At 43.1% G+C, this 17,207-nt stretch overlaps 1 long non-coding RNA gene across 1 annotated transcript in view; it reads left to right on the plus strand.

Moving 5' to 3' along the window:
- Nucleotides 1-17,207, plus strand: part of LOC147023844 (uncharacterized) — a 242,984-nt gene that overhangs the window by 129,958 nt on the left and 95,819 nt on the right. Inside the window, exon 2 of the long non-coding RNA XR_015060394.1 lies at nt 14,009-14,135. This is a non-coding gene — a long non-coding RNA (uncharacterized LOC147023844). The remainder of the gene's footprint in view (nt 1-14,008; nt 14,136-17,207) is intronic.

The raw sequence follows: 17,207 nt of genomic DNA on the forward strand, positions 1-17,207 counted from the left end.
TGCTGGGTTATGAGCAATGCTTGTCCAACGGCAGCAAACCTCTTTCCTTTCCGAAGCATATATCGAGCACCTTTACCTTAACCTTCTCCTGGAGCATCCCGGGACCTTCCTCTGGCGCTTCGGTTCCTTGCCAGAAGCCTTAGAAGGTGCAGGGCGTTTGGGCGGCATCGTGGGGCTTGGAGAAAAAACGTAGAAAATATTCGAAGTTCACAAGCGAAACTTTGTCTCATGCGTTGTGTGACTGGTCGAGCACCACGCACTATAATTTATTGCTTAAATAATTTATATTTTATATATTATTACCGCGATGTACCGGGGGAATCCGCAGAAAAAAATTAGTTACGTTCCAAGGGAAAACCCGCGATGAACCGGGGGCGCGATAGGTGAACCGCGATGAAACGGGGGTTGACTGTACAGTGATTCATAGCTCTGATAAACAAACAGGCATTCGATAATATGAGTGAGGAAAGTGAAGAAAAAAAAACTTTATCGTTAAGAAATCGTTGCGGCCTGTTCCAAGTCATGGCATGGTTGAGCAGGCAAAAAAAGCATGGCGGCCTCAGACCCCAGTGAGGTAACCCAGGATACGCCTGAAGACCCAGAGAGTGAGGTGGCCGAGGATGGTTCCTGATAAAGGATATAATTAAATGAGGCCGTTAATTATCTTCAAAAGGGGGTGTTTTCGTTAACCCAAACACCCAATTTTCAGTCTTGCACTTCCTTGGAGTTTTCTTACTTTCAAGCTGTTCGGTTCCATGGTTTTGGAGTTATGGAGGACACACACACACACACACACACACACACACACACACACACACACACACATTTATTAGTATAGATAGGATGCTTCCAAAACGAATAAACCAAATTTTGTATGTTGCCTTAAAGTACCCTAAGTATGTTTTTAGCCGCGTCTTGCGTAGCGAACGCTGGCTCTAAGAGAGTTCTGCGTTGTTGTTGTTGTTGTTGTTGTTCTGGTGAAGGCAAAACCTTTAGGACGTGGCTCTTTTATATACAGGATCCGGATCTCCTTAAATACTAAATACCTGTTCACATCCTCACATTGAGGGTTCCTTTTGAGAGTGTCTATCATGAACTTTTAAATATATTCCGACATTTGCTTTAAAGTTTCGAAAAGTTCACATTACTATTTAAAGATTATTCTATTTAATGTGTTGTAATTTCGTAAATACACTATTTTCTCGTCATGAACGAGGAGCCTCCATGACGGGTCTCACTATTGGCTCCATCAAGGCACGTGACGAAATATCGGAAGTTGTTGTTGTTATTGTGATCAAAATGCTGATATTTCGACTTTCTGTCATGAATTTTTAGCCGCGTCGCGAACGCTGGCTCTAAGAGAGCTCCGCGTTGTTCTTCTTGTTCTTGTTCTTCTTCTTCTTCTTCTGGTGAAGACAAAACCTTTATGACATGGCTCTTGGACACATTTGTCCTTGTTTCTGAGTAGCGGGAGGGTGCAGGAGAGAGTTCAGGTGTGGGAGGGAGAGCCCAATTCTCTCTATTTTGATGTGTATCTTATAGCGCCACCTGGTGGTAGTCGATATTACAATCAATATATCTAAAATGAGAAAATATAAAATCAATAATACACCTATCGAGAAAGTTTAAACAACTTGATGATGTTCATTACAGTGATGTTGAAACCTCAGTGAGAATAATTTAAAAAATTTAAAATGCTTAATTTCATTCATTTTAAGTGGAGGTTTGAACCAAAGCAAACAAGACAGCTTTGCAGTGAAGTGGAAGTGATCTTTGCTCAAGCTGTATATAAGCATCAAAATGTGCTGATGAAGGTGACTTCCAAGCAGATGGAAGGTGACCAAGGGAAAAATAATACGGTGAATAAAGCATAATGTTTGTGAAGTACGACATGCTGTCCTTTGATTAAACCCATCAGCGAAGCGACACGTCATAATTCCTAGTCTTGTATATTTAAAACGTAATGAAGCTGCGTGTGTATGAAGCCTTCAAACCCATTGGCTGGAAAGCTGGCTTGACTCCACCCACAATAGTTGTCAGGAAGAGAATCATGTCTGCCATGTTGGATAAATAAATAAATAAATCTCAAGATCAAACTTTGCAAAGAGTTGAAGTGTATCTGTGTGATCCAGTTTTCACACATGGCCACCTACATGTTGTTGATTCCTGCATTTGCCATCCACAAAATATTTGGGTTGCAGTAGCAGCAGATGCATTCAATAAAATCAAAAACGTTGTATATAAGAGAAGTATTTTGAATTTTTTGTTGAAATAAACATTTTTGCCATAAAAATCTTTAAAATATTTTTTTAAGCAATGCTGCAATGAGCAGTCTAGTATATCTACATGTGAAATTATGATTTGAAAATGAATTGTAAAGATATGAAGAAGTATACCTTGAAAGTCTTAGTCAATAAAAAAATATTTAATCCTGCTGGTGTACATGTGAAAGTTGTTCGGTCATAAATAGTTAAGCAATATTGGTTCTGCAAAGGGCAGTTCTCTGCATCTTGGCATCCCATCTTTTATCACGGCGGATATAAGTTTTTTTCCTATCTCCGATCTTTTGCTGAAAGCATTTCCATTTCTGGTCTTACTCTGCAAGATATAATGGTCTCCTGGCCAACAGCGGATATTGTTGCATGCTCTATTCCCCCCTCCCCTCCACCTTCTTTGCTTCCTTTTAAATCCAACCTAGCTTCCCCCACCCCTCACCACCCATATACCCTTCGCTGAAGATCTCCCTCCTTGAGATGAATATTAGGACTTAGTCACACAATATGCATAGTCCCTGTTGAAGGTCACTTAGTCTGACTTCAATCCGAGTGCTCTCCTGTTTGGAGATTCTTATTAAGCCCAGGCTTTAAAATTTAGTTTCTGAAACACCAATGGGCATTACAATGGAAGATAAAGGCTCCAGCAATTCTCTTTCAAATGTAACCTCTAAAAATCTGTTATGTACCCCCAAAAAATGAAGCATTTCACCACTTAAAAGCATGGCTTTACACTGGTGTACAAATAAATATTTTCGACAAGATGAACATTTTGCAGCAATTCCAGCATGGAACCTCAAAAAGATAATAACCTGTGCAAAGCTATGTTTAAAACATAATTGAATTGGCCGAACAACAAAAAAGCTAATCTGTTCTAATTATAGTGAATCCAAAACACTTTAATCAAGTGTTTTGTGTTAGTTTGTCCCACTGCCGGTCATTCAATTCAAACTACATGGAAAAGTGCATTTTGGACCTGCTGTCTATCATCAAAGCCACAATTTCATCAGACATTGTGGAATGGCCTGATTTGGGCAGTGAGTCAACATACTAACTTTGGTTTTGGAAGCACAGGACACAAACTGTGGCACTGAGCAATTTATGTGGTTTTGAGTATATTTATGTTAACTGTGGAAAACTGTCGATTCACTGTTGGCCTTTGTAAGGCTAGTTAGCCTCCGGATACACTTCAGTTCCGTGCAAATAGAGGATCTATTTGATGCAACACTTCTCAATTGTTTCAGCCAAAGTGGAAGTGTACATTGTAATAATGGAGCAAATGAAAGGAATGACTGGTTCAATATCTCAACTGCTTTGAATTGCGGCAACTGCTCATTGACCACTACAACTAGTTTGCCTAAAATAGCTTTGGCAATCTCTTTGACAATATATTATGCATAATGATTTGGCTTTTGAATCAGGCAAATGGATTTAATGAGGATATTATTAATATATATATATATATATATATATATATATATATATATATATATATATATATATATATATATATATATATATATGAAAAGCACAGTGAGGCGGTGCGTTGGTGAGGCGGTGAAGCCGTAAGTCAGTCCGGGAAGCCGTGAAGACTGTATGCCTATTAATCACATCCTGTTTGAATGTTAATTCACCAATACCCCTAAAGACCCCGAGGACCCAAAAGACCCTAAAGACTCAAAAGTCACTGAAGACACAAAAAGACCCTGAAGACCCCCAAAAAACCCAAAGCTCCTTTAGACCCCTTAGACTTTAACACTATTTAGACTCCTCACACCCTTCAGACAAATTTGACAGTTTAGACCCTTGACTATTTAGACAGCTTGGAACCTTTTATTTCACAAATTTCAAGTAAATATAATATCACCAATATTACAAATATATTTTTAAGAAAGAAATGTTTGTATTATGATTGGTGTAAATCATGCCAACACAGCAAATCTGTGACATCAATCTCTGCAATGACATGTGGAGAGGTGAATGTAGCGAGCTAATCCACGCTCGTCTAATATAAAGCTTTCTTATCACTCACTAACTCACTCACTCACTCACTCACTGATATAAATGTTTAGTACCTTCTAGGTGGGCTAAAAAACTGAAATTTGGCATACTGATGCAACTCAAAGCCAACATCCCAGAAAAATCACAAAACCATCGGGACATTTCCATTTACGAAAATATCCCTCAATTAAAGTAGGGGGGCCAAAATGATTATGCCATTGCACTTTCTTGCCATTCTTGCCACGTGGTGATCATAACTACTAAGCTTAGTGAATTTCTGCAAAACCATTTAGGAGGAGATACCATGACGGATGGACAGACAGTCAGAGCCAATTACAATATCCCCCAGTTTTTTTTCAAAAAGAATGGGGATAAACATCAATGTTTATTCTCCCATGGTACATATTTATTGGGTCGCCGAAATAGGTGACCCTTATTGTCAGTAATTCTGTTTGTTTGTTTGGATGTTTGTTCGTTTGTCATCAGCATAATTGGTAGTAAACGTGGGCCGATTTCGACCAAACTCGGGTGGTAGGTACATCTTATGACCTAGTGCTTTGGAAATTGTGATGGTTGCTAAGGACGCTTTGGTTCCCTAGCAACAACTGAAAAACCTTCAAAATGGGTACCGTTCACGCGAAATCAATTCCGAAAGCCATTATCCCACGTAGGGTTATGAAATTTGGCACGAATGATCTACAGGTGATGCTCTATCAAATATATTCCGGTTTTTGTGATATATGCAATACTTTATCCGCAGCACCCCCTACAATTAGGGTATGCGCGAAAATTGGCGAAAATTGAAGGCCTCCTAGTGACCAGGTGAGTGCATCGATATGAATGAAACTTTGCAGGTTCATGGTACTCAATGAGTACCACAACTTTGCCTCAGGACATATTGACCAATTTCGCTTAGGTCAGGGGTCAAAGGTCAATTAGTGCAAAAATCGATAATATGCGAGAGCTGGAGGTGCCTTCGCGCCAAATGCTCATCCTCCTCGGGTTATGGTCGGATGGTCATGAAAATTCACACTAATCGTGTGGAATACATTGTGCACAAACGATCAAGCCGGATTTTCGATTTAGATCTTTGTTCACCCACAGCACCCCCTCGAACTTTGGGGATTTCCGATTTCAAACCGCATTTTTGGTACTTTTCATTCAAATTGATACCGAGTAGTTATCAGTAGATGGAACTGGATGAGATTTGATATGCATAATCTTAAGGTGATTCCCCATCCACTATATGACATCCATTTTGCTCTATATCTTATAGTTTCCATGCTCGGCGACCCATCGCCGCCTACCGGCTTGCTTCTCAACTTAATCACCACTGCAGTCCACACAGTTCTGCCAACACTCAAGCAGTTTTGTGATGCCGTCACAATAGAACTGTGCGTCTTACTGACTTAACCAGCACTGCACAGTGGCCATGATATCATAGTCGGGAGAAAATGTTCTCCATGAAAGTGTTCCTGAGGTTTAGGGAAGAGATGAAAATCTGATGGAGTCAAGTCATGATTGACCATCGTCTCATCTCTCCAAAACTCATTTCCTTTTTCTTTGTGGCAGTACTCCATTCTTCTTCTTCTTTCGGCTGCTCCCATTAGGGGTCGCCACAGCGGATCATCCGTTATGATCCGCATTATGATTTGGCACAGGTTTTACGCCGGATGCCCTTCCTGACGCATCCCTGGTCGCCTCTTATGACATAGGGATATGGTACACCTATTCTAACCGGGGCATACATCGGGCCCAGTGTGGCAGTACTCCATTGCCCAGTGTGGCAGTACTCCAGTATAATAAAGACAGTAACTCAGGAATAAAGTTAATTTAGTTATGGCACCAAAATATTCTTGAGTCTAAGTTCCTGAACGAGAAGGGCATGTGTAAGATAAAGCCAAATAATGAAAAGAAAAAGAAAAAACACCAGTTGATCGTCCCTGCTCGCTTCCTTTTTTGTACCCGCCTCCATTTTTTATTATTTGTTATTTTGTCAAACATCCCAGAAAAAACAAAAATCGAACTGTGTCGGAAGAAAGTTGTGCAGTGACGCAGCTACACCACTTAAAAAGTGGCCCCATGGGGGACTGACGGTTAATTCCTGTGGTATTGGGAGTTACATGAATATTATGACGACCCGGAACTGACGAGGCAGAACCGAGAGTGACATGAGCGGGCTGTCGAGTGAGGGCAGGAGGAGACGTCATTAAAAACGGTTGAGCTTAAGATCCTTCCTTTGGGCTGATTTTGCGACACAATATATTGGCGACGAGGATGGCTCACCTTGGTCTTGCACCACCTGCTGCATTCTTACAAAGTCCGGCAGAGCCTTTGATACCTTTTACCTTGTTCGAGAACTTCATGCTGGTGTTAAAATGACAACGCACTGTTTGATGTGAGGAAGCGCACATTGCTTATATACTGCCTCATAACTGAAGGGCAGCGTTTATTCTATTTATCCTCCAAGAGCAGCGTTGATCCTCCCAATTGATGGAGACACGTACTCTGCTGCTGTCGATGTATTAACAGCCTTTTTCATGCCAAAGATGAACATTGTTTTCGAACAATATAAGTTTCGTCAACGAGCACAGAGGCCTGGTGAATCGACTGCTCAGTTCGTTGCTGCTTTACGTGAGATTGCGGTTAATTGGGAGTTTAGTGACCTCTCTGATGAAATGATATTCATTCTACAGAAGGTGCGAGGATATGTCTCCAGAGGATGGCCTTGCACTGTGAAGGGCATTGACCCAAATGTACTTCCCTACTTTCACATTCAGAATGAACTGGCTGTACAGGTTACTTGATTCGGGGCACTCACCGTGTGATAGTGACGACAGAACTCCAACCCAAGTTAATCCAGCTTGCCCATGATACGCATTAAGGTATTGTAAGGACTAAACAAAGGCTGCGTGACCTCTACTGGTGGCCAGGGATGGACTCCCATGTGGAAGTTTCCATCAAGTTATGCATTCCTTGCCAAATGCATGATAAAACAGCTGTCACTCGGGTTCCACCTTTACAACCAGTTCCGCTTCCTAATGCTGCTGCTTGAGAAAAACTTGCCATCGATATAGTGGGACCACTTAATAATGGTCAAATGGACTGCCGTTATGCCAATACCTTGATTTATTGCTTCAGCAAATGGCCAGAAATAGCATTTACGTTCCAAGTAACATCTGCTACAGTTACCAAGTTCCTGACGACAGTATTCAATCGTGAAGGAAATCTGTGGGAACCTATCTCTGACAATAGATCTCAGTTTGTTTCAACTGAGTTTGAAACATTCTTGCAGGAAAGAAACATCAAACATTGCCGTAGCTCTATCTCTTACCCACAACCCACCCACAAGGTATTGGGAGTTACATGAATATCAATGAATGCAACATGAGCCGGAACTGACGAGGCGGAACCAGAAGTGACGTCAGCGGGCTGTGGAGTGAGGGCAGGAGGAGATGCCATTGAAAACGGTTGAGCTAAAGATCCTTCGTATGGGCTGATTTTGTGACACAACACTTCCCCAACAGGCGGGGTGACCTTCCTGTCCAGATGCAAATAAACAATAACACGAAAAACTAAACAACGACAAACTACTATCAAATGAAACAGTGCGTCAGAAGGGTTCTGCTTCTTCATTTTTTGACGGACGGATGGAAGGAAGGACGAGGTATATTGAAGCGGTTTGCACCAATTAAAGTCTGTTTTCTTATTTCCAATTTGCTTACTCCAGGTACAGCACAGTAATCCGCTTGAAATTTTACTTGCACACATGATGTTTTCAGTGCATTTGATTTTTTAAATTATTCATCTCAGGGGCGGGTGCTAAAGGAAGGGTCCGCTCCGGGTGCCAAATACTCCAGTCTGTAGGTACGCCTCTGATGAGGGAACACAGGAATGAGGTGAGAATGACAAACTGGAATGAGATGCCAATACCTCGCCACCTCATCTTCGAGTTTAGTTTCCCAGCATGCCGCGCACTCATTTTTGCCCGCCCCCTTTCTTTGAGACATCATTGGTTCCAACCATTGTTCAACAAATGGAGGGTGGGGCTATTTGCACAGTTCACCCCTCCCCCTCGCTCTGTCAGTGAGTGCCCCCAACTCTCATCTCCAGGACTTCACAGCACTAACAACGTTGTACTGCCCTCTACCATCTTGACAAATGTAGCACTGAGACGTCTCGTTGTCAGAATCACAAAACCGCATCTGTGGCGGTAAAAACTAATGTGAAGACTGTGCTTTGTTTCATTTGAATGTCTCTTCATGTTTTGGAGAAAATGGGAGGCATTGCCTATCAACACGCCCTCGTAGATATACATCTCAACTTCCAAAAACCATGTTCTCATCTCTCCGAAACTCCCTTCCCTTTACTCCAACCTCCTCCACATACTCTTTTCTTCCTTATCTTTTCCATTTATCTTTTTTTTTTTTCAATTTTTTTCTCTGTAATTAGCGAAATTAGCACTGCGAGCAGCTCTTTCGGAAGCTGCAGACAAAACTGTGTGTCATTGTGGTGATGTCACGGCATTTGGCTTCAGTCAGAGAACGGCTTTACATCATTGCTCCTGACCGCATTCAATAATTCCGGGCTGTGCGTGGTGAAGCAAGAGGTAATGTGTCTACATGGAAGGTGGTGCTTATCGCTCCCAGCACCGCGCAGTAAGGGCTCTACGGGACGCAGTTCGGGCGCTCTCACCACTCACAGTTTGGAGTTGCACAGAGGTGTGTGTGTGTGTGTGTGTGTGTGTGTGTGTGTGTGTGTGTGTGTGTGTGTGTGTGTGTGTGTGTGTGTGTGTGTGTGTGTGTATGTGTGTGTGTCTGTGTGTGTGTGTGTCTGTGTGTGTGTGTGTCTGTGTGTCTGTGTGTCTGTGTGTCTGTGTGTCTGTGTGTCTGTGTGTGTGTGTCTTTTGTTCATAAAGTATAACATTCCCTCTGCTAACTAACCTACCCCCACCACTCTCTGTCTTTGTCCCATCCTCGCTCCACCCACTCCTAATATAGTGCAGCATCCTCTTCCCACCCCTCTCTCCCTCTGTCTCCAGATGTATCTGGACAATGGTTATGCCAGGAGGGTGGTTATCCCCGTACGTGGCTAGACAGTGGTTATGTCCGGACAATGGTTATGTCTGGACGGTGGTTATGTCCAGACCGTGGTCATGTCAGGATGGACCCTCCACTCACACTGCCTTCCCTTCCTCTGCCCTCCTCACACACCCTTCCTTCCTCAATCCCAACCCCTCCTCGGTCTCCCTACCTCCTCGCTCCTCCACCCCATTCTCCAACACTCATTTTCTCCCCCTCCCCCCTCATCCACTGTCCGAATGGTGCTTATCTCCGGATGTGTCCAGACGGTGGTTATGTCTGCATGGACCCTATCTTCACACTGCCTTACATTGCCCAACCCTCACACTACCTTCCCCTCACGCTGCCTTCCCTACCCCAACCCCTACTCACTCTCCAATCCTTCGTTCCTCACTCCCCCGTCCCTCCTTGCCACCCCCAAACCCCTCCTCGCTCCTCCAATCCCTCCTCGGTCTCCCTCCCTCATTGCTCCCCCTACTCTTCCTCCTCTCACCCTACCCTCCCTCCCTCCTCTCCTCCCTTCCACACTCCCTCCTCTCCTTCTTAATCCCCACCCCCCTTTAATATCCCCATCAGTGAAGTGACAGGGTGTATTTGCTAAACTAGCAAATACAACCCGTCACTTCGCTGAGGGGGATATTAAGGGTGAAGGAAGAAAGAGGGAGGGAGACAGATGAGGGAGGGGATGGAGAGAGGAGAGAGAGGAAGGAGGTGAGAGAGGATGGAGGGGAGGCTAGGAGGGGGTGAGGAAGGGAGGGGCTTGAAGAGGGGGGGAAGAGCGAGGGAGGGTGAGGTGGGGAGAGCGACACCTCACCATACATTGCTTTACACTGCGGGAGGGGTGGGTGTGAGTAAGGAGGTGTGTGTGAGGAGAGAGAGAGAGAGAGAGAGAGAGAGAGAGAGAGAGAGAGAGAGAGAGAGAGAGAGAGAGAGAGAGAGAGAGAGAGAGAGAGAGAGAGAGAGAGAGAGAGAGAGAGAGAGAGAGAGAGAGATATATATATATATATATATATATATATATATATATATATATATATATATATATATATATATATATATATCGAGTGTTGCATTTTATTTGGTGGGGGAGCGATGAGGGGACAGAGAGTGAGAGAGAATGAGTGGAGGGGGGGAGGGGGAAGAGAAAGGTGAGGGGAGGAGGGTGGGGTTTGCAAAGAGAATGATATGTTATGCTTAATGACCAAAGACACACACACACACACACATACACACAAATCGAGGTTTCAGTACTGAGTGATTTTGGCCTAAACAATGCAGACATCAATAAAATGTCCAGATACCAAGATTCCATAAAGAAGTGAAAGGACCCGAAATTGTATCAATGATCATTGAAGCAACGGGAATGATGAAGACGAACTTTCAGAGATCTTAAAAAAACATCCCTAGGAACATTACTACAAACAAACTACAGTTGGAAGCTCTCCGGGGCTCAATGACGATCCTCAAACGTGCTCTCGGAACAAAACTTTGAGAACAAAACTTCACACCTTGGTCCATGATTCGTGACCACCCTTTCCGAAATAGACGTGGATACTTCGAGACCTGGGAGGACTCCGTTCCACTTTCTGAAACCCACAGGTGGAGATAACGAATAACACACACACACACACACACACACACACACACACACACACACACACACACACACACACACACACACACACACACACACACACACACACACACACACACACACACACACAAAGGTGGATACTTTAGAGACCTGGGGCGGGAGCATTTAAAACCCATGCTATCTTCCTGGCAAAGGTCTTCCTGCATACATACATATTCGTACATGCAGCGACCTTTGCACCCCTCCAGTTAGCGAATTCCGAATCTGATTTGTACATGCCACAGTTCTCTCAACAGAGGGGGGGGTGGAAAGCAGGGGAAGGGGTGGGAGAGAGAGAAAGGGTGGAGTCAGAAAGAGGGCAAGGGGTGGGAGAGAGGGGGGTAGGGTTCGGAGGGAGAGAGAGGGGTGGGATAGAGGGAGAGAGGTGGGATATAGGGAGAGGCGTGAGCAAGGGAGAGGGGTGAGAGAGTTACTTCATAACAACTAAAAACGTTTTTTACTCATTGTGATTATATAATTTATTTTGCCTGCCTTCCTTCAGTATCGAACTGTGGTATCGCCATTGGAGCTTGAAGAACGCACGCCAAGTGTCTTCAACAAGCAATCGACGAAACGGTTGAAGAAACTTTTTGAAATGAAACATTTAATTTTTATTTGTATTTATCTATGTTGAAGTGATAGATCGCATAATGGAATAAAAAAGGGGAAACATCGTGAAAAATAAAAAATTCACATTTTCAGTGAGCCAGCCACCGCCTGGTGCAACACAGAACAACACGTGGCCAACACACGCGAGTGGCTCCTGAACTTTGTTCAAGTCGATCGATAGTGTTCAGTGACAGTGCGAATATTGTAGAGCACTAACTAAGTGACAAGCACTCCAACAAAATGGTTGCTCAGAAACGGCTCCCTTGGCAATGGCAATCCTGCGATCCCACGATTCGAGATCACCGAACCGTCATATTAAACATACACCTCCCAGAGATGCCCAAACTGTCAAATATGTCCGAATTGGACAAATAAACGCTTTTATAGAAGTCTGGACTGCTGCTAAGTTCGATTCTGGAGCTTAAATTTTGTAATTCTGCTTAGTTTAAGAGATTCTCGCGGTTATCGCATGTGCGGAAATGAAATAAAGCCACGAACACTGGCTTCTATGGATGTTTATAAGCATTGCAATGTACCCAGCGATTCGTAGCTATGATGAACGGGCATTCGATCATAGGAGTGAGGAAAGTGGGAAAAAACTTTATCTTTAAGAAATCGTTGCAGCCTGTTCCAAGTCAAGGCATGGTTGAGCAGGCCAAAAAACGTGATGGCTTCAGACTCCAGCGAGGTTACCCAGGAAACACCTTAAGACCGCAGACTGCGAAGTGGCCGAGGGATGCCTGATAAAAGATATAATTAAATAAGGCCGTTAATTATCTTCAAACTTCTTCTTCTTCTTTCGGCTGCTCCCGTTTGGGGTCGCCACAGCGGATCATCCGTTATGATCCGCATAATGATTTGGCACAGGTTTTACGCCGGATGCCCTTCCTGACGCAACCCTGGTCGCCTCTTACGAAACAGGGATATGGTACACCTATTCTAACCGGGGCATACACCAGGCCCAGTACACTGGTACTCACTTCGCCGACCTCGGAAGGATGACAGGCTGAGTCAACCTCCTGGTGTGTATTAATTCAAGTGGCCAACGGGGCTTGAACTCAGGACCTTTTGGATCCCAAGCCGCTACCCAAACCACTACGCCAACACCAGGCTTATCTGTTAATTATCTTCAAACGGGGTGTTTTAATTAACCCAAACAACCAATTTTCACTCATGCACTTCCTTGGAGTTCCCTTAATATGAATGCAAAGCTTCAGGCTGCTAGGTTTCATGGTTTTGGAGTTATGGAGGAGACACACTGACATTTATTGGTATAGATGTGTGCACATTAGTTAGGCAAGCAGATACTGGGGTGCATCGATAAAATATACAGTCCAAGCTCTGCTGCTCTCCCACTGAGAAAGTGACGTCACAAACACCAGCACATTCTACGCTCTACTTTATCCTGAATTTGCGAGCAAGGCTCCATCAGCCGACTTTCATTTACGGATATTTCAATTTAGGGAAAGTTTTGCGATTTTTTATTGGAATTCTGTCTTCGAGTTACACCAGTATGAAAAAGTTCAACTTTCTTGCCAACTTAGACAGTAACCAGACTCGGTTCAGTGTAATGAGGAGGAGATTGGGACCATACTCTGTGCAGAGCATTGGTGCTGCTGAGGCAGTCTCCTTGGCTATTGGGCACAATCCTGGATGGGTCGCCACTCCAACAGTATACCAGCATGTTGGCACTCATTTTGCCGACCTCGGAAGGATGACAGGCCGAGTTAACCCCACCTGGTATTAATTCAACAGCTGAGCGGGATTTGAACTCAGGACCCAAGGATCCAAAGCCCACCACCCGAGCCATTAAGCCAACACCAAGCATAGTGTAATGGTTATTGGCCAATTCACTGCATCCTGCAGATTATGGCAGGAATTTAATAGTAGTGACAAAAAAAGCATTCCCTTACGAGGTTCATGCACTACCTCTGAGCTATCCTGCCTAGCCCAGAGCTGTAATAAAAAAAAACGATTCAAACTCCCTAAAGCTGGAGAAATAAAATTATTAGACCTAATGGTTCTTCATTGAGATAATGAAACAATTCCACGAAAAAAAAATTCAATTCTCCTATGATATACATCTCCATAAATCTGTTTTGATCCACCGACTATATATGGCACACCATATCATAATGTTCAATAAGATGGTTCATAAGTAGCACACTCACCTTGAGCCGTCGAGTCTGGCTTTGATTCCAGACCCGACAACAAACTGTGACCCTGGTGGTTTCATCGGCAAGGTTTTGCACGAATGAAAACGTCTTCTTTCGAGGGGATGTTTAAGCCGGCTGTCCCATGTGCTGGCGTTTGTTTGAAGACACCAAAGCTCCCACCGTATTATTTGAAAAGAGAAGGCCATGACACGTCAGCACCTTGGCCGAATACTAAATCTCTGCCCCAATCTCCAGGATGCGGTGCATCGGCGACATATTTGCACGTCCCAAGAAATGATGCGAACCAGCAGCCAAAGTCTGCAAACACACGGATGAACTCCCCAACACTTTCCGGTCCTGCTCTTCACTTCGGGCCTTAAAGGTATCTCATCAACACGGCTTGTCAAATCCCATGTCGATTTGTAGTGTTTTTTTTGTAGTCCTTTTGTTGTGCAACTGCAGATCTGTTTCCCATCCACTCTTGTATGATAACGTCATGATCATCGTTTCACCAGTAATTAAATTTTAGCTCATTTACCTGACTACTTTCAGGCAACCCCCCCCCCCCACACACACACACACACACACACACACACACACACACACACACACACACACACACTGGTCAATTCTGCCGACCTCACAAGTCACTGACACATGATACCTTAGGGCCATCGACATATTATGTACGCAGAGTGGCAAAGGGTGTAATTTGAGAAAAATAGATTTGAAATTTAATCAAGGGAAGTGAGGATGTAGAAAAGGGAAAGTTAGATAACAATAGTGCACAAGAAAGGCCTGTCACCAGCACATTCTGAGGAATATTAAGTACATAACGAGAAATACTAACAATTTGCATTATAAAATATCATGACCATAAGGCAGGATAGACACTATAGGAGGGTGAATACAGCATAAGCAAGGGGAGGATTAGAGAACAGGTGCAAATAGCACATCACTATGTGGAAACAGAGATAAAGTAAACATGAGAAAGGGAGAAACCAGGATAAATGGCATTAAAGAAGGGAAAAGGAAAACTCAGCCTGGAAACCAGGTGATAGAGAGAGCTAAAAAGTGTAACCTTAGTCCAAAAGGCAGGGAGGGACAGGTTCTCATTAAAAATTAAAATATAACATCAGAAGAGGACAGCAGCTATATTATATCTTAAATCAATTGAAATCAAAATTAGCAGTATGATAATCAAAAAGCTATAGATGTAATTACTTTCTACTTGAAAATCTTCAAAAAGGATGTCATAATATATATATATATATATATATATATATATATATATATATATATATATATATATATATATATATTGTATATATAATTAAAAAAAATTAAATAAAGTAAAATGGGGAGTGCAATGTACATTATTCATTAAGAATTTTAACAAAGTATGGTGCGGCAATGTTTTTGGACCTTTAGGTTTTACATGGAATTTGTTAATGTTGAGATGAATTTCTGAGAGAGTATTGCGTCCTATCCTGCCTGAGGTCTGGAAGCCAATGTCTAAATTCATTAGACGTTTGCAATTGGTGTGCGAATCTCAGACAAATTTCAAACCTGTGTTGTTTCAAGGTTGGAATATCATAAGACTGAAGGGCCTGGTCATAATCACTGCATAATTGTCCTAGGATGGTTTAGAGAGCCCTTTTCTGAACCTGTTCAAATTCGTTACTTGGGCAGATTGTGAGGCTAGCATTCCAAACTGGAACAACATACTCGAACAGTGATCTAACATATCCCTGATGAATGATAAGCAAATCTTCCATGGCCAAGTTAAACTTTTTTGAGCATCTTCAACATAAACAAGTTTCTATTTGCCCTGGTGACAATATTGCGAATGTGAAGGTTCCACTTCAAATCAGATGAGATAATAATACCTAATCTTTTCATGTGATTAAACTTCTGCAGTACAGTAGTTTGAATAGTAAATAAAGGCCTCAGTGGAGGTTCTTTCATCAAACAAACTTCCATAAGGGCACATTTATCAGTATTCAATTTCATGTTATTTTTATTTCCCATTGAGTAAAAACATTCAAGGCAGTTTGTGGTGTCCAAGTAGGTTGCCTGCCCCTTGAATTCTCAATAAGTGTCATGTCATCAATTGTTGCAAAGGTTTCATCTAATTACCTCTGCCACCGAAGGTGAAGGAGTTATGTTTTCACCCCTTTCTGTCTGTTTGTCTGTCTGTTTGTTAATTGCCGGATTACTTCGGATTTCAGCAATTATGTTGGTCGGTTGTGTGTGTCATTCTTTGTGTCTGTCTGTTTGTGTGCTTGTTTACCCTGTAGCAGCCACACCGTTTCAGCGATCATGACCAAAGATGTTGGCCATGATCCAACTTAGACACTTGTCGTTTTTGGTGAATCTAGGTCAAAGGTCAAGGTCAAGGTCACCGAAAAACCGAAATTCTTATTTTCGCAATAACGTCCGCCAAAATGGTCGAATCGACTTCAAACCAAATCCACAATGTGCATCTTCCAATACTGCATCCAACCATATGTCTCATTGGGGTGTCACACCAACACCCTTCTTTGCAGTCGGGGGTCGAATATCAGGGGGGGTTGGGTCAAAACTTTCAAATTGCGATAAAAATGCCATTTCAAGTCCGATTGACTTCCAAGTTATGATCATGACCAAACAAAGTGCTATCACTCATTAAACAGTAGCACTATTGACTTATAAGAACCAAATTGATTTCCAGGTTTTTGTTTTTTCAGAGATCATGGAGATATGATAAAGTTATTCTGGCAATTCCTTGCTCAATGAGCTATTTCATTTGTCTGTTTGTCTACAGGATATCTCAAAAAGTGGTGAACGGATCCGGTTGAAATTTTGTGGACAGGTTCGATGTGTGACAAGGATGAACTGATTAGATTTTGGTGAATATCCGGATCCGGATCCGACGACTAGAATTTTAAAGTGATTCTTCACCATTGAGAGATTGGGCTAAAAATGATATATTGTTACGAATCTGGAAGCCTTTTGTACACAAACAGACAGCAGTCCCCATAGCTCAGTTATGTCGATAAGTATGTGTTATAGTAAGGGTCCCACCCCCATGTCTAACGGGAATTACATGTGTGCGCTGCGAAGTTTCTTTATAGTTAGTTTTCTTTTTTACAACAAACCCCCTTCACCTCTCCGCACCATCGACTCCATTGCCCACGTATTTTTGGCTGAAGGCGTGGGCGGAGCCTCCATTCGCTTCAGTTCGAGGCTCCGCTCCGAGGAAGGGCATGGAGCTTTTCCTCCAGCCAATGGGCGAAGGGCGAGCAGGGCCGAGGCGCCCGACCAACGAGGGGAGGCCACTGATCGCCCGACAACCCCTCGTCCAATCAGGAGGCGAGTGGGAGGGGAAGAAAAACCTCGGACCTGGCAAGAAGAGGACAGTGGTTGTCAGGACCAGTGTACGGGAGTCATCGTGGCGATTGGCTTGGTCTTG

Source organism: Eptatretus burgeri, chromosome 7, assembly GCF_056783735.1.
Source record: "Eptatretus burgeri isolate ZD-2024b chromosome 7, Ebu_testis_v1, whole genome shotgun sequence".
NCBI classification, from domain to species: Eukaryota; Metazoa; Chordata; class Myxini; order Myxiniformes; family Myxinidae; genus Eptatretus; species Eptatretus burgeri.